The sequence below is a fragment of the Chionomys nivalis genome, chromosome 11 (assembly GCF_950005125.1).
Source record: "Chionomys nivalis chromosome 11, mChiNiv1.1, whole genome shotgun sequence".
In the NCBI taxonomy this organism is placed as follows: Eukaryota; Metazoa; Chordata; class Mammalia; order Rodentia; family Cricetidae; genus Chionomys; species Chionomys nivalis.
In genome coordinates this window covers 32838924-32857097 of record NC_080096.1, presented here as the reverse complement: position 1 = coordinate 32857097, position 18174 = coordinate 32838924, and the positions used below count along the sequence as shown (strand labels likewise).

Genomic DNA, 18174 nt, shown 5'->3' with positions numbered 1-18174 from the left:
CTCCCACTCCCCTCACCACGTCCCATGTCTCCGTGCTCTTTGAATCCCTCTTGGTCAAGGCTCCTCCATTCACAGCTTACGAGAGCTTCTCATATATCCTTGGCCTAGAAACTTCCTTCCCCAGTACTCTCCTCCTTCCAGTGTGCTTAGTCTTAACATTTAGTTGACACATGTTTCATTCATTCCTTAAGACATCAGGGAAACTGAGGCCCAGGAAACAGCAATGAATTGCCTAAGGTCACTTTGACTAAAAGAGGGATAGCCAGGATGTGAACCCTATTTTCCCTGGTTCCACAGCTTAGGCATTCCTCCACGCCAGCCTACCCCAAGTTTTTTTGTTTTTTGTTTTTTTTTTTTTGGTTTTTCGAGACAGGGTTTCTCTGTAGCTTTGGTGCCTGTCCTGGAACTAACTCTTGTAGACCAGGCTGGCCTCGAACTCCCAGAGATCCGCCTGCCTCTGCCTCCCAAGTACTGGGATTAAAGGCGTGCGCCACCACCCCACCCCAAGTTTTATAATGGGGACAGGGTCTTGCTATGTGGTCCTGCTAGCCTGGCACTCATATCTTCCAGCCCTAACTCCTTGCCAAGTGCTAGGAGCTACTGGCATGGACCACCTTGCCTGTAGCTAGGATGACTCGAGATAGAGGGGAAAACCAGGACCCCTAACAAGGCATCAGAGCAGTGGGAATAGAAGTGACCTGGGGATTAGTGGAGGTGAGCAGCAAACTGTTGAGTGACTTTCAATATCTGTGTCCCTGTGTCCCCCGTCCTTATCCTCCCAAACCATTAGTCAAAGGTCTATTTACTGATGACACTACCGACATGTTATCTTGTTAAGGGCATTTATCTTGGCACTCCTCCCATGCCTCTGAAGGACAAGCCTGTGTACATGACTCCCTTTGATGCCTTCCTATTGTGTTCTGAGTTGTTGCCTTTTAAGAATATGATTCTCCAGGAACCTCAGCCCTTTCTCCATGAGAGGGGGCTTGCCCTGCTGCCACCCACAGACCTTATTGCATAGGGATACAGGTTATCAGTTAGCACAGGCTAATTCACTTAGAGGCCAGGTCTGGATTGTTTATGCATTGACTACACTAAACTTGGAAGGTGAGGCTTACCAGAGATACTCTCCTTAACCCCTCAGTTCTGAGTAGACTCTCCACAAGACCCCATGGAGCTCATGGATGAGAAGACAAAGTTGTAACTGCCTACACATTGCCGGGTGTGATGAGCTCAGGGATGCCCAGTCTGCGTACCAGCCTAACACAGGGACAGCCTCAATGACCCCACAGCTGTTCCCAGATGCTGAACCTCTGCTCTTCTCACTGAAAATGAAAGCTCATGAGCCTTATAAGGTTTGGAGAAAGAGAGAAGAGAGGGAACTCAGGGCAGAATCATCCTGCCCGACCTGGTCCCCCGGTCTCCTCCCACGAGCAGTAGCCCTGGTGAAAGCAGAAAGCTAAGGAGGAGCCCCTCGGGGCCAAGCCCTAGGAACTGTGTTTTTACACTAAAAGACCTTGTTTCTTGTCTCGTCCTGGTCATAACCCTGCTTAATAGAGACATTAAGATGAATGATTGAGGCTGCCTCTCACTGCAGCCGGAAGGAGGGGCAGCCTGGGTGACCCTGGGGAGGGGACACACTGAGTCTTGGCCCTGGAAGGGTGAAACCTGCTCCCTGAGTGCTCCCTGGCTGCTGTCTCTTCCAGCAGGTTCCTCTCCTGAGCATCTCCAGCCTCATGTTGTCTCCCAAGCACCAGGGAAGGGACCATCAAGCAAGATATATGGTGACTATACAGGCAATGACAGTGCATTTGACTTGAACAGGGCTTCCAAGAGCTTTGGTACTCACAGAGTTTCCTATTTATAAAACCAATGTCTAGCCAGGCAAGGTGGTACATACCTTTATTCCCAGTACTCAGGAGGCAGAGCCAGAAAGATCTTTGTAAATTCGAGGTCTACCTGGTCTACATAGCATATTTCAGGCCATCCAGGGCTACATAATGAGACCCTGTCACAAACAAACAAACAACAACAGACAATAATAATCCAATGTTCAGATGTCTCAAAGAGTGTTTAGTACTATCTGTAAGTTGGATGTGGTGGTACGTACTTGAGAGGCCAAGGAGCAGGAAGGTCATGGGTTTAAAACTAGTATCAAAAGCAATTAAATTATAAATCAGATTAAAATCAAACAAATGTACTGTATGTGTGGTCATATTTGATCCTCAAAACGGGCCAAGGTGACTGGCCCAGTTCCAGAGGAGAAAACTGAGGATGGAGAAGTGAAGCCACTTGCCCAAGGTGACCCCACGAGCACATGGCTATGAACCCAGGCGGCCTGACTTCAGAACCTGTGCTCCTAATGCTGTCACAGCTCACTGGCTCCCAGGCTACAAACTGACCTGGCCTGGAACTGGGAGGAGGGTAGGAGAAGACTGAGATTTTGAGTCAGGGGATTGATTTAGAGGTCAGAGACAACAGTTAGGGATAAACAGGCTCATCTCTGGATAGGGCTACAGAGGCCGCAGGGCCCCAGGGAGCCTGCCTGAGACAGGCCTCATTTAGCATGTTTATGACAGGCCTGGCAGAGGGCAGCCCAGGAGAAGCAGCTCCCTGTGAGATGACACCAAATCTCTTCAGCAGGAGACTGTATTTTTGTATTCCTCCAAGCCCTTCACTGGAGATGAAGAGTATTTAATAAGTGACTTATAAGATCTAGATGTTAAATGAAATCGAAGCTCCTCTACAGCCTTAGACCAGGCTACACAGAAAGGAAAAGGTGCTGTGCCCTTTGATATGAGTGGGCCAGAGTCACAAACCCAGCTAAAGAGCGGTTCTCAACCTATGGGTCGTGACCCCCTTGGGGTCGACTGACCCTTTCACAGGGGTTGTATATCAGATATCCTGCGTATCAGATGTTTACATTAGGATTCATTCCAGTAGCAAAATTACAGTTTTGAAGCAGCAATGAAATAATTTTATGGTGGGGAGGGGGGGTCACCACAATATGAGGAACTGTATTAAATGGTCACAGCATTAGGGAGGTTGAGAGCCGCTGCCTGTTCCTCCAGGTGTAGACTAAGGGCCACGAGCACTGACTTCGCCAGGGAGCGTGTTAGAAATGCAGACCATTAGCATTTTAACAAGTGACTGGAACGAATGCCCTCTCAGGTCTAACACAGGACTGACCTTTGGCCCTCCGGGGCTATTACTCTCAAGATAAAATCCAAAAACTTTAAGGTTTTATGTCCCAGCTACAGGGAAGGCTGGAGGCAGGAGGATCACTTGTGCCCTGGAGTCAGAAGTTGAACACCAGTTTGGGTCATATAGCAAAACCCTAACTCAAAATTTAAAAAATCATAAAGGCTTTGTGAGAGTCTACTTTAGCTAACTCTTGCCAACAGAGTTAGAGTCCTCTGTCCCCTCTGTCACTCTCTGCTCCAGGTACCATTCTTGTCAGCCCCACATTAGCCACAGTCTTGCCTAATACCTTTGCTTATGTTGTTTCGTTTGTTAGTTTTCTGGCCTCACTTTGTCGCCCCCCTGGTCAGAACTCATGTAAGTATGTAGCCTCATCACATGGCCATCCTCCTCCTGCCTTAGCCTCCTAAGCGCTGGGATTACCAGTGTCTACCAAGCCTGGCTTTTAAACTGTTATGTTTTTGCAGCACTGGGCATTGAACCCAGGGGCTTGGATATACTGATCAAGCACTCTGGCTGTTACCCAGAGCAACGGATAGGGACTCCTTTCCCTCTACTGCCTAGCTATTGGCCATTCAGCTTTTTAATTAGGCTAATCGGTGCCTAGGCAGGCAAAACAACACATCTTTATATCGCTAAACAAATGCAGCACAAGCAAATGTAACAGCTATGTCTGGTTAAAGTAATATTCCACAACACTTGCCTGCTTTCTAGGATCTATCATCTCCTGTATGTGCATGTCTGGAGTGATGCATGTTTGTGTAGGGATATGTATGTATGTGGGTGTGAAGGGCAGAGGTCAACACTGGGTGTCTTCTTCCACAGCATAGCTACATAACTTATTGAGACAGGGTCTCTGACCGAACCTGGAGCTCATCAATTTGACTGGATTAGCTGACCAGGAAGCCCCAGCATCCTCCTGTCTCTGTCTCCTCAGCTCTAGCATTGTAGATGTGTACCACCAACCCCAGCTTTTTGAGTGGGTGCTGGCAACTGGAACACGAGTTCTCGTGTTTTCACAGCAAGCATTTTATTGGCTGAGCCATTTCTCCAGCTCTATCCTCTCCTTTTGCTTCAGTGCAGTCCAGGAGATGTTGGCAGGGCAGGATGATCTCGCTTGTATCTTCTTTGCTTTTGAACTTTGCCATTTTTTTTTTTTGCCTAGAGTCCCAGATCTGGAAGGAGCTTGGGACCCTCTAGGGGTCCTCTGCTTCTGACCAGTGACTTGGTAGCCTAGGTATAGGATAGGTGGGGCAGGGCTGTGAGATGCATGACACTGGGGAGCCACATCTGTAGAGCGTGTGCATCATGATTCTTCCTAGGTCAGTGGGGAAGAAGGGGAGATCAGAGTCACAAGGAGGCTCGGGCAGACTGCATGGATTGCGGAGCAACTCGGGGAACAGTCTCCCTAGGCGGGTGGCTCCATTCAGTTTCCCATTTAAAGGGGGAGGCTTAGATAGCCAAGAAGAAAAAGGCTAATAAGAAAAATATTAAACTGTAGTATGTGTGTCCCCGGGGGCTTCCTGTTGCCATGACTGACCTCCTGGAGAGCGCCATTCGTTCCCAAGCATGGCAGCTTTATAGGCACTTGTAGGCCAGCAAAGAACACCAATTTGCTGCTGCAGTTTGTTTCGATAACTGAAACTTTCAATAAATCTATATTAAAATCAAAGAGAAAATTAACTGGGCCCCAGCGAGGGGCACAAAGATAAGGGAGCACATTACCACCCTGGCCTCCACCACCCCACATCCATCTCTTAGTTCAGATTCGGGTCACTAGGGAGATGAATGGTACAGGCTCATGGGGAACCAGACTGGGGAGAGCGGGGAGAAGAGGGAATGGCCAGGTTCAGGCCCCACTGATGATCCTGTGGAAGACAGCCATCAAGGAAGACAAAGGAGCAAGGAGGCGCTGTCGAGTGGGAAGAGGAGTTGGAGAAGGTGGTGGGAGAGGCAAGACTAGTCCTAAGAGCCCCCATTTACGGAACATTTCAAAGCCATGAACTGTGCATCTCGGATTTAATTCTAACAACAGACGTTAGTGCTAGCTCTACTCTGGAGATGAAAATGCGGAAACCTGGAGAAGTGTCTGATTTGTCTAAGGTCATAGCCCTAGGGCTATGAGGCATAGTCCTCATAACTGTACCATACTGTCCTGTGCAGATTACAGGGACGAGAGCCAGGTGGTTCCCAACCTTTCTAATGCTGCGACCTTTTAATACAGTTCCTCACATTGTGGTGACTCCACCCCAGCCATAAAATTATTTCATTTCTACTTCATAACCACAATTCTGCTACTGTTATGAGTCCTAGTGTAAATATGTGATATGCAACCCCCAAAGGGCTCACGACCCACAGGTTGAGAACCACTGAAGTAGATGGCAGCAGTTTTTCCATCCACTGAATAAAGTGATCTCAGATCCAGTCTGAGTTCTCCTAGATGTACCAAGTTGCGGGCTGTCCTTGGGTACAGCGTTCTCTCTCTCTTTTTTTTTTTTTTTTTTTTTTTTTTGGTTTTTCGAGACAGGGTTTCTCTGTGGTTTTGGAGCCTGTCCTGGAACTAGCTCTGGTCTCGAACTCACAGAGATCCGCCTGCCTCTGCCTCCCAAGTGCTGGGATTAAAGGCGTGCGCCACCACCGCCCGGTACAGCATTCTCTACCCTTTCAATGATTGGTTAAAGTCTATTGCATGAAGTTTCCCGAAGAATCTATTTTTGTTCACCCCAGATAAAGAGGGCAATGACACACCAAAGAAACAGTTCCATCCAAGTCCTGCTAATGTTCTGGTAGCTTCCTGGGTTAGACACAAGTGCATGAATAAAGGGTAAACTTGGAGTAATATGAATGACTTGGGCATCTGCCTCACCAAACACCCCATCCCAGCATGGGTCACAACTTAGGAAAGCTATGTCACTCTAGTTCCCCTTGGGCAACTTAGGGGGAGCTACATAGCCAGACTGGACTCTTCTCAACAATTGCTCACCACTTTTCTAGCCCTGGGAAGGGGAGGGCCCAGATGAGCCCGTCCCCATCTTTCCAGTGGGAATGTTAAGAAGCCCAGATCAGTGCCTTGGTCCAGCAGCCCTGATCCAAGAAGTGAATAATCACAGTCAGCCTGGAGGCAATAGCCACACAAGGTCTCAGCTTTGATGGCCACTTTGCTGGTTTTTTTCTTGGTGGCTGCCTTGTCCTGTCTTGAAATTTTGTTTTCATTTGTCGCTTTAGTTCATTAATCCAGAAGTCAAGCAACTGTCCAGGATGTACCCAACTTAGTTCATCTGCTGTTCCATCTAAACCTTGACCCAGGGCCTTGGCCCCTTGTTAGTAGATAGCCCCTATGCCATTCTTAGCACCTCATCTGACTATTTTACCTTCCTTTGGGAACAAGGTTAGGTGTCGACACAGCTTCCATGTGCCCACTGTATTGGGGTTGCAGTGGACCCGAGTGATCAAACCAGAGGCTTTGAACAGCTTTCAGTCTCAGATGAGCAGCTGCTCTCTATGGTGTACCTACTGGAACAGTGAGGAGTATAACCTCTTATAGGAAACCAATAGTTTTTTCCTGGCCACCCAGACTCAAAATAACAACACAAAAACTGTATTAATTAAATCACTGCTTGTCCTATTAGCTTTAACTTCTTATTGGCTAGCTCTTACATATTAATTTAACCCATCCATTATTTTATATTTTAGCACGGAGCTCGTGGCCTACCAGCAAGGTTCTGGCTGGTCTGTTGGTGGCTACATGGCATCTCTCTGACTCTGTCTTCTTTCTCCCAGCATTCAGTTTAGTTTTCCCCACCTACCTCTGTTCTGCCCTGCTATAAGTCCAAAGCAGTTTCTTTGTTAATTAATGGTGATCACAGAATTCAGAGGGGAATCCCACATCACCTCCCTTTTTCTGCCTAAATGAAAAGGAAGGTTTTAATTTTAACATAGTACAATTACATATACAAAACAGGTATCAAGCAAGAATTATAGTTACAATATTTATATCTACTTTATCTCCTATCATAACTAAGGAAATCTATAATTATAACTATTCTTCAACTCCATCAAAGACCGCAGAAGAATATAATATTACCTAAGTTAACAGGATGTGCATTGTTAGCAACTTCCAAAACTCTAGAATTGACAGAGACATCTCATTGCCTGGACAGTCACCCAAAGTTCTTCTGTAACATTGCGGGGACTCATCTTCAGCTTACTGGCCTATAGTATCCAGTAGACTTTTCCATGAAGCAGGAAATTTCAAAGACAGTTCCGTCTATATTGGCAGTTTGCCAGTCACTTTCTTCTGTGTCCAGCAGAATGTCTGGCAGACTCTTTCATGAAGCAGGAACCCTGAAAGGCCGTCTCACCTTCTTTAGGCAACTTCAGCAGTCATTTTTTCTGTGCATCCTGCATGTCCAGTTCATACACCATAACATCAAGCAGTCCAGAAAAGAGCTTGCCCAAATGGCTAACCAACTTCATAAGTAGCCTCTTCAATGCCCATCTTCCTCTTGAAGTAATTGGTGCTGCCAGGAGTGATGTGTCTCATTGTCATGAAAAGTCCTAAGTCCTTAAACATTTTAAATGCCATATTCTGTAGTCTTTGAAAGGTTTGAAGAATACTTATCCATCTGAAATACATTTCTGTACATCTAGAAAAGTTAACTAACATGACTACAAACTTGACTATTATAGATGATAATCTATTAACCTATATTTCTTAATTATACATTGCATTTTTAAATCAGCTGGACAAATACAATACCTTAATCAAGATCAGAAATACACATCCACAGTATAACAAAATTGATCTTAAATTTGTATCAATAAAGCAAGATCCATATCAATGCAAAGTATCCATCTCTATAGCACATCCCTTTAAATGTAAACAAGCATTTATAAGCAATCTTTGGGGATTTGGGCATAGTTTTCTCCAAACTACTTCCTGCTTTTTGTTGGGTGAAGTATTTTGGGGGGTGTTCACAGTGACCTTATGGGGGGTCTTGGTCCATCAAACCACATTGGTCCATCAAACCATTAATCCACAGGGTCTCATCTTCTGTGTTTCCAAAGCAACATAACCTTAGACTCAAATTCTGAACTCAAGATACCTCTATGTTGGTTTAACTTAGCAGTCCATACAATGAAATGTCTCTTGTTATGTAGCTCTTTAACAGTCAAAAAATTCAAAGAAAACACAATAATATATATAATCCAGACTCTCTGTGTATTTTCCATCTTTATGTGGCTTATTTTTCTTACTCACAATAATGCCATTAAGCCAATAAACACCACATAATGATCAGTATAGGACTACAAACTGCTCAGGACAACTCTAAGTTGCTTGCTAAGAGGGTCCGATCTCATAGGATAACTTTAGCCAGGCTTTCAGAGAAGCTTTGCATTTTCCTATTAAACAAGGCCTGAAGCTGGTTTTCTCAGGACATGGCCAACATTTCAGGTTTTTTCAGGGTATCATCACCCCCAGACAACAGGGAGAATGGTATTTGGTCATTTGGTGGGTTAGGGATGCTTGTCATCATTTATGGGGTTGTTTATTAATTGCTACTGGTATTGTCAAGGGAGGAAATCTTACAAATGATATTACATTCAGGGATCTCTTTGAAAAAAATGAAAAAGAAAAAAAAAAAGGGGGGATTTGGAATGATAGGATTGAAGGATAGATTGTTGAATCTATCTTAAATAATAGGGTAGATTATTGAATCTACTATAAACTAAGGGACAACTAATGATCTCAAATATTTTGTATTTGTAAGGAGTTTTGTATATTGATACAAATTTAAGGTAATTTTTATTACAACACATTGTATATATATTTATACTTTTGTTTAAAGGATTTTTGTATATTAATAAAAATTTAGTTATTCTTGTTACACTGTATATATGTTTCTACTCTTATCTAAAGGGTTTTTGTATATTGATGAAAATTTAAGGTTATTTTTATTACCACATATTGTGCATATGTTTCTACTATTGCTTATTATGTTGTACTTGTGCATTTCATTTAAAAATGTAAGGTAAAGTTCTAGTTTTTGAAAGCTACTATAAACGATATAGGAAATCAAGAAACATAGGTCAGTAGTTAGTCATTTATAATGATCAATTTTGTAGATATATTAGCTATGTTTTCTAGGTTAAGTAGATATATTTTAAATCGATGGTCTTCAATACTTCAAAGACCTATAGAATATGGCATTTAAAAAGTTTTGTTAAAGTTTTTCATGACAATGAGATACATCTGTTCCTGGCAGCACCAATTTCAGAGATGATAGGCATCGAAGAAACTTCTATGGAGCTTGCTTTCAATGAGGCAAGGCTAGCCATTTGGGCAAGAAGTTGCTCTTGCCTGGACTGCTTGACAGTATGTTGTGTAAACTGGACAGGCAGGACCCACAGGAAAGTGACCTAGAACTTTGCCAAAGGGGAATGATCATTCAGGGTTCCTGCTTCACAGAAGAAACTGCCAGACATTCTGCAGTACACAGAGGAAAGTGACAGACAAACAGCCACTATTGGTGGGACAGCCTCTCAAATTTCCTGCCTGCCAGATACTGAGTCTGTAGGCTGAAGATGGATTCTCCAACACTGCAGGGAAACTTTGATTGGCTGTCCAGGCAGTCAGATGTCTCTGTCATTTCTAGAGTTTTGGAAGTTGTTTGCAATGTGCTTTTGGTTTACTTAAATAATATTATATTCTGGGGCCTTTGATGGAGTTGAAGACTAGATAGTTATAGTTGCAATTTTCCTTAGATATGATAGAAAGTTAGATATAAAATTTTGGATTTACTATAATAAGCTAGATTATGGAGTATTTTCTTTAAATTTACCAGACACAAATGAGTTGGAATTCAGGACATTGTGAATGTAATCTTTACTTGAGAACTGTTCTTACTGTATACAGTTTTACAAGTTAAAGTTAAAAACCTTTCATTTTTGTTTAGGATAAAGATGGGAAATGTTGGGAAATATTATTTTAAGGTGTGCTACTTTTGTTTATTTATGTTGCATTTATTTAACTATGTGGAGCTGTGATACTTTGCCTGTCTAGAACACCTGATGGTTTAATAAAGAACTACACAGCCAATAGCAAGGCAGGAGAAAGGATAGGTGGGGCTGGCAGGCAGAGAGAATATATAGGAGAAATCTGGGCAGAAAGAAGTAGCCAGAGGAGGAAGAGGACATCAGGGCCAGCCATTCAGCTATATAGCAAACCACGGGGTAAGAGTAAGATTTACAGAAGAGAAAGGGAAAAGCCCAGAGGCACAAGATAGGTAGGATAATGTAGGTTAAGGAAAGCTGGCAAGAAACAAGCCAAGCTAAGGCCAGACATTCATAAGAAAGTATAAACCTCCGTAGGTGATTTATTTGGGAGCTGGGTGGAGGGCCCCCAAAAGAACAAAAAAGCCAAAATAGAGTGGCTAGAGAGATGGCTCAGTGGTTAAAAGCACTAACTGCTCTTCCAGAGGACCTGGGTTCAAGTCCTAGCACCCACATGGCAGCTCACAACCGTAACTAACTCTAAGAGCTGACACCCTCACACAGACAAACATTCAGCAAAGCACCAGTGCAAATAAAACAAAAATAAATAAAAAGCCAAAAGAGTAAGAGCCAAAGAACAAAGCGTAAAAGAGTAAAAGCAACAACTTGGCTTTCCAACGTGGGACTAGAATGAAAAACCAAGCACTACAGATCTGTCTGCCCTCAAGCGCTGGGATTAAAGGTGTGCACCACCACCATTCCGCTTTTTCTCTCTGCTTCTGGTGTGATCATTCTATTTTGCCCATTTTGGATAAAATCTGATATGAGAAATTGTTTTCTTACTCCTGGACAACTTGGTGTACATGGCCTGGTATTTTCATCACCTCCTTTCCAGCCTCATTTCTTTCTTCCTTACTCTCTCTTCCCAGTTAAATCTCAGTTTACTAAGCTTAGTCCCAGGCTCCACTCTGTTTTCTAGGGCCCAGCTTATACTGACTCCTTCTTCTTCTTCCTCCTACTTCTTCCCCCTTCTTCTAAATGTTATGGGTGTTTTGCCTGCATACATGTCTGTGTACCACTTGTATGTAGTACCTGAAGAGAACATTAGATCTCCTGGAACTGGACTTACAGATAGTTGTGAGCTGCTATGTGTGTGCTGGAAATCAAACCTGGGTCCTCTAAGTTTCTTCAGCCCTAGAGCCCAGATTCTTAAACTGTCAGCTATGACCCCCAATAAGGCTAAGAGGACAGATTGCTGGGAGTTGGGGATATATACAAAAAATGGCAATAGTAAAAAAATTTCTGAATGTGAAATGGCCAAAAAAAATTAAATCAAATGTGTAAAGAGTCTGAAATGTTTCTGGACATGCTCATTCATGTTGTATCGTGGGTCTGCACTGCAGCCTTGGCCTTAAACACGCAACGTACAGCTCTGCATTGTGCTTGCTGTCACACCACCCAGCTCCAACCGATGCTGTGTGAAACACCTCCGCTCAGATTCAAGACAGCTGTAGCTTATGAACCGCAGTGTTCTTGCTGCACAGGTAAAGTGTGCTGCTCTAATAGAAACATTGGTGCTTTAATTATGGGGAAAAGGTCTTTTACTATTTTCCTATCATTCCCTAGTCCATGTAAGTGTCAAGAGAGTTTATCTTTGGATTGTAGTGTGTTAGAATGTTTGATTTTAAAAATTGCTGTTTGAGTTGCTGACTTGAATCTTTTTTTTTTTTTTTTTTTTTTTGGTTTTTCGAGACAGGGTTTCTCTGTGGTTTTGGAGCCTGTCCTGGAACTAGCTCTTGTAGACGAGGCTAGTCTCGAACTCCCAGAGATCCGCCTGCCTCTGCCTCCCAAGTGCTGGGATTAAAGGCGTGCGCCACCACCGCCCGGCAACTTGAATCTTATGTGTATATAAAAAGACCACTAAATAATTTTTCAGCCATCTCTGAAATGGTGCTAAGCATTATGTCCTGTCACCAACCTGGCACAAACCTGCATAATCTGGGAAAGGAACCTCAATGGGGGAAAATGCCTGTGACAAAATCTTTGGTGGCATTGTATTGGTTGATGGTAGGTAGATGTGGGAGGGCCAAGCCCAATGGGAACAGTGTCACCCTGGCCTGGTGGTCCTGGGTTAATAAGAAAGTGGCTATAGAGAAACCCTGTCTCGAAAAACCAAAAAAGAAAAAAGAGAAAAAAAAAAGAGAAAGAAAGAGAGAGAGAGAGAGAGAGAGAGAGAGAGAGAGAGAGAGAGAGAGAGAGAGAAGAAAGAAAGAAAGAAAGAAAGAAAGAAAGAAAGAAAGAAAGAAAGAAAGAAAGAGGCTGTCAGTTGGGCAGTGGTGGTGCACGCCTTTAATCCCAGCAACTTGGGAGGCAGAGGCAGGTGGATCTCTGTGTTCAAGGATAACCTGGTCTACACAGAGAGTTTCAGTACAGTTTCCAAAGTTACAGAGAAACCCTCTCTTAAAAAAACAAACAAACAAACAAACAAAAAAAGAATAGAAAAGAAAGAAATATATGGCTGTCTTAGGGTTTCTATTGATGTAAAGAGACACCATGGCCACAGCAACTCTTATGAAGGAAAATTTTTAATTGTGAGTTGACTTACAGTTTTGGAGGGTTAGTTCATTATCATCATGGTGAGACATGGCGATATGGAGAAGGAGCTGAGAGTTTACATCTTGATCAAAGGCAGCAGAAGCAACTCTGTCACTGGGCATGACTTGAGCATATATGAGCCCTCAAAGCCCACCTCCACAGCGACACACTTCCTCCAACAAAGCCACACCTCCCAATAGTGTAATTTCCTATGGCTAAGCTTTCAGATACATGAGTTTATGAGGGCAGTACCTATTCAAACCACTTAGTGGCTGAGCATGCCATGGGAAGCAGGCCAGAAGGCAACATTTGCTCATGTTCTCTGCTTCAGTTTCTGCCCCTAGGTTCCTGCCTTGAGCTCCTTCCTTGAATTCCCTTCATGATGGATTGTGATTAGGACATGTAAACCAAATAAACCTTTTCCATTTGTTAAGGACAACATTTTTTATCATTTGTTAAAAACAAAAACTAGTTTCTAAGTCACTTGATGGTGTATGCCTTTAATCCCAGCACTTGAGAGGCAGAGGCTGGCGAATCTCTACAAATTTTAGGCCGGGTTCTATATAGTTCCAGAACAGTCAGGGCTTTTTAGAGAGATCTTGTCTCAAAAACTAAAAATAAATAAGTAAATAAATAAAGAAAATAAACATAAACAAAAAACCCACAAATTCAGTTTGTATAATACTAATTAGGTAAGTGATCTTTTTATTTTTACCCAAAGAATTAAATATTTGTTTTGTTGTTGTGATGGTTTGTTTTTGTTTTGTTTTGTATTTTCAGACAGGGTTTCTCTGTGTAGCTCTGACTGTTTTGGAACTTGCTCTGTAGACCAGGTTAACCTCAAACTCACAGAGATCCACCTGCCTCTGCTTCCCATGTGATGGTGTTAAAGGTGTTGCCACCATTGCCTGGCAAAGAATTAAATCTAAAGATTTGATACTACAGGACAGAGCATCTTCAACATTTTTCAGTTTTTCAGTTGATGGCTATTTTTATTTCATAATCATCAGTGCCATGAACTTCTTTCTGCATAAATGTGTAGTACAAAATGGCAGAAATACGTTGCTCTAGTTAGCTTTCTATTGCTGTGATAAAACGCCGTGACCAAAAGCAACTTGGGGAGAAAAAGGCTTTATTTGGTTTACATATCCTAATCACTGTGTACATGAAGGGAATTCGGGGAAGGAACAAAAGGCAGGAACCTGGAGGCAGAAACTGAAGCAGAGAACATGAACAAATGTTTACTGACCTGTTTCCTACGCCCTGCTCAGCCACTAAGGTGGTTTGAATAGGTACTGCCCCCATAAACTCACGTATTTGAATGATAGCTGTAGGAGATTACACTATGGTGTGTGTGTGTGTGTATAATTTGTTTTAAATAAATTTTTGTATAGCTTATCCACAAATGTTGACTTGTATACCTATTTTTATTTTATTTATTTATTTATTTATTTATTTATTTATTTATTTATTTTAGAGACAGGGTTTTCTGTGTAACAGCCTTGGCTGTCCTGGAACTCACTCTGTAGACTAGGCTGGCCTCGAACTCACTGAGATCCGTCTGCCTCTGCTTCCCGAGTCCTAGGATTAAAGGCATGCGTCACCACGCCCAGAAACCTACTTTTATTTTAGTTTTTCATTATTGGAGGTTGAATCTCAGATCTCACACATGTTAGGGAAGTGATTTACCACTGAATCCTCTTAATACTTTGTTATTTTAAGACAAAGTCCAGGCTGGTCTTGAACTAGCTCTGTAATCTAAACAGGCCTTGAACTTTCAATTCTCCTGACTTCCACAGAGCTGGACTTACAGATTTCACCATTAGGCATGGCTGTTTCCCTAGATACCCATGGTCTTATAAAAAATCCCTCCAGTAGCCGTGCGGTGGTGGCGCACGCCTTTAATCCCAGCACTCGGGAGGCAGAGGCAGGCGGATCTCTGTGAGTTCGAGACCAGCCTGGTCTACAAGAGCTAGTTCCAGGACAGGCTCCAAAACCACAGAGAAACCCTGTCTCGAAAAACCAAAAAAAAAAAAAAAAAAAAAAAAACCCTCCAGTGGTGGTGGCATACACCTTTAATCCCAGCAATTGGGAGCTCTGTGAGTTGGAGGCCAGCCTGGTCTACAGAATGAGTTCCAGGGCAGCCAGGGCTACACTGAAAAACAAAAACAAAATAAAACAAAACATCCTGCAGTGAAAAGGGGTCATGACAAGATCTCTTGAGTAAACTGGGAGCCTGGGGACCATGGGAGAGTGTTGAAGGGGAGGGGAGAGGCAGGGAGGGGAGCAGAGAAAAATGTATAGCTCAATAAAATAAAAATAAATTAAAAAAAGAAAAGGGGTCACGAGTGGAAAAGTTTAGGAAGTCCTGCTCTAGAGCTATACTAAACAACCAGGGCTTGAGAGACCCAGATGCTTACAAAGCATTGGGCAGCTTTATAAGGTGCTAAGTATATACCAAGTTCTTACCGTGCTCCGCTGTTTGAATATAGTTTCATGGTCTTTGTCCCAAGAGAGTTTATGGCTTAGAGCTGTCCTGGAAGCTGAACATTTGAGTCCTAGAAGACCACAAAGGAAGGAGTGCACCCTGGGTGGCAGTCACACATGGAAGGCTACATGGAGGGTGGTGTTTGGGCTAGACCTTAAAATAAGTCTCTTATTTTAACCTCTCTCCTGCTCACTTGATATTTTCTGTATCCTTTTTAAATTTTAGGAATTTTGTTGTCTCGCCTGCATGCTTCTAAATTGGTGAATGGTCTTCCTTCCTTCCTTCCTTCCTTCCTTCCTTCCTTCCTTCCTTCCTTCCTTCCTTCCTTCCTTCCAAGACAGGGTCCTATTATGTACCTCAGACTAGCCTGGAACTTGCTATTTAGACCAGGCTAGCCTCAAAACTCACAGAGATCATCCTGCCTCTGCCTCCTAAATGCTAAGATTACAGGTGTTCACCACAACACTGGAGGAGACTTTCCTTCCTTCCTTCCTTCCTTCCTTCCTTCCTTCCTTCCTTCCTTCCTTCCTTCCTTCTTCCCTTCCTTCTTCCTTCCTTCCTTCCTTCCTTCCTTCCTTCCTTCCTTCCTTCTTCCCTTCCTTTTCTTCTTGCTTGCTTGCTTGTTTTTTTTTTTTTGATAGAGTCTCAGTCTCTACCTTAACTTGCTGCCCTTGAATTCAAGAACCTTGTGCCTCAGCCTCCTATGTGCTGAGAGTACATGTTTGAACTACCACATCTGGTTTTGCTTACTTCATTCTTTTTGAAAATAAAATTTAAGTTTACGTGTGTGTGTGAGTGTGTGTGTGTTTGTGTGTGTGCCTGTAGAAGTCAGAGGACAGCTTGAAAGAGTATTGTTCTTCCCTTCAGTCATGCAAATCTTGACGTATGGAACTCAGGTTGTCAGGTTTGGCAGTGGCAAATGTCACAAAATACCCCAAAACCCATTGAGCTCTCTAGCCCTACTTTATTCTTATAGCCAAACAAACAAACAAACAAAAAACTCTCTGCTTTGCTTTCAGGACAGACCAGAAACAGGAAAGGCCATCTGTTCTGATGAGTATTATGGCAACTTGTCACAAGCTAGAGTCATTTGGGAAGAGGGAAATTCAACTGAGAAAATGCCCCCACCAGATTGGCCTTTGGTGCATTTTCTTGATTGGTGATTGGTGAGGAAGTGTCCATCTCACTGTGAATGGTGTCATCTCTGGGCTAGTGGTCCTGGGTACTAGTAGAATGCAGGTTGAGCCCAGTGGTGGTGGCAGTGGCGCATGTCTTTAATTCCAGCACTTGGGAGGCAGAGGCAGGCGGGTCTTTGTTGACTTTGAGGCCAGCCTGTTCTACAGAACAAGTTTCAGGACAACAGTCAGGATTATTACACAAAGAAAACCTGTCTCGAAAACAAAACAAAGCAGGTTGAGCAAGCTACAAAGAAATGCCAGAAAATGGTGTTCCTCTGTGACCTCTGCTTCGGGTTCTGCCTCCAGGTTCTTTCCTTGAATTCTTGCCTTGATTTCCTTCAATGATGAACTGTGATGTGTGAGTATAAGGAAAATAAACACTTTCCTTCCCAAGTTGAGCTTTGTCACAGTGTTTTGAAACCTAAAAGAAGACGCCATCTAATGACCTCTTATTTGTCTTATTTTTATATATATTCGTATATATTTATTTGTTCATTGTCCATCCCTCTCCATTCACTCTCCAATAGAGAATTGCCTCAAGGATACGGGTTTTATATGTCTCACCATTTAATCATTAGCAACAGACTGAATTATAAACACGTGTTGACAACTGGGCCAAACTAGGTTAATGTTTATTAAATAATAGAGGGAAGAGGCCCCGGTTTCGGTTTCAAAAATTGGAGGACAGGCAATCACGCCTCCACTTTCCCGCCTTGGGAATGAAGGATATTTGTTTCTGCTTCTGTTTGCTCCCTCATTTGTCACAAGCATTTTATTGCATAGCTGCTCTCTGGCTGACACTATACTGGGTTATAGCTGGATGCAGCATGAACAATATGGAAATAACACCTATCTTAAACGAGTTTAAATTCCCAGGAGAAAGATGGCAGGGAGACAACAATTGTAAAGCCCCGCGATCAGTTCTGTAGGTTCACTGTAGAACCACCTTACCCATTATGTGGAAGAGATTAAAGAAGGCATTCCCTGATATGGGGATTACAGGCATTTGCAGCGCAGACAGGAACCATTATGCTAAGATCTCAGAGGTGGCAGGGTCCAGGACCGATACCAACTGTTTTAAGTGAAAATAGCAGGTGGCAGACAGAAGCTTGGGAACTGAAGATGGCTCCTAAAATGGATCTGACTAAGAGGATGTCAAAATCATCAGCGGCTTGGTTAAGACCGAAGCTTTCCCATTTCATAACGTGGTATGATGACTTCCCAGGGAAGCATAGCTAAGATGGAGACACCCATCGCTCTAGGTGTAAATTCTCCCCAGCTGCCCGGAGAGACTACATCTCGACCCCACCCCCCACCTCCCTAGCTATGGCCGGAATCCTTTTAACCCTGACATTTCCTCTGGGGGGACCTGAACAAGCCAATAGCTTCTTCCTTTTGAGAGGCCCTTCAAAAATCTAAGCATTTTCTTCTTATCCGAAGACGCCTTCCTTCTTTCCAGATCTCCCCCAGGTCCGTAATCAGAAAGTAGATAATGATTACTTGTTGACGAATGAATCACAGAAGGTGTTGCCTAAAGAAAACATCTCCTGAGCCCATACTCACCGTGTGCCTACAGTGAAGGAGGGAAAAACAAGTAGAGAATCTGTGTGATTCTAAGCCTGACGAAGTTTTCGGTTTATTTTACTATTACTCTCATTTATTTATTTTTAAGAAAATCCCTTTTACTGTTCAAAAGTGACCCTCCCCTTCTCTTCTGAA

The 18174-nt window shown here is 43.2% G+C and overlaps 1 pseudogene; it reads right to left on the bottom strand.

Moving 5' to 3' along the window:
* Nucleotides 1–18174, bottom strand: part of LOC130884323 (ubiquitin-40S ribosomal protein S27a-like) — a 42730-nt pseudogene that overhangs the window by 24479 nt on the left and 77 nt on the right.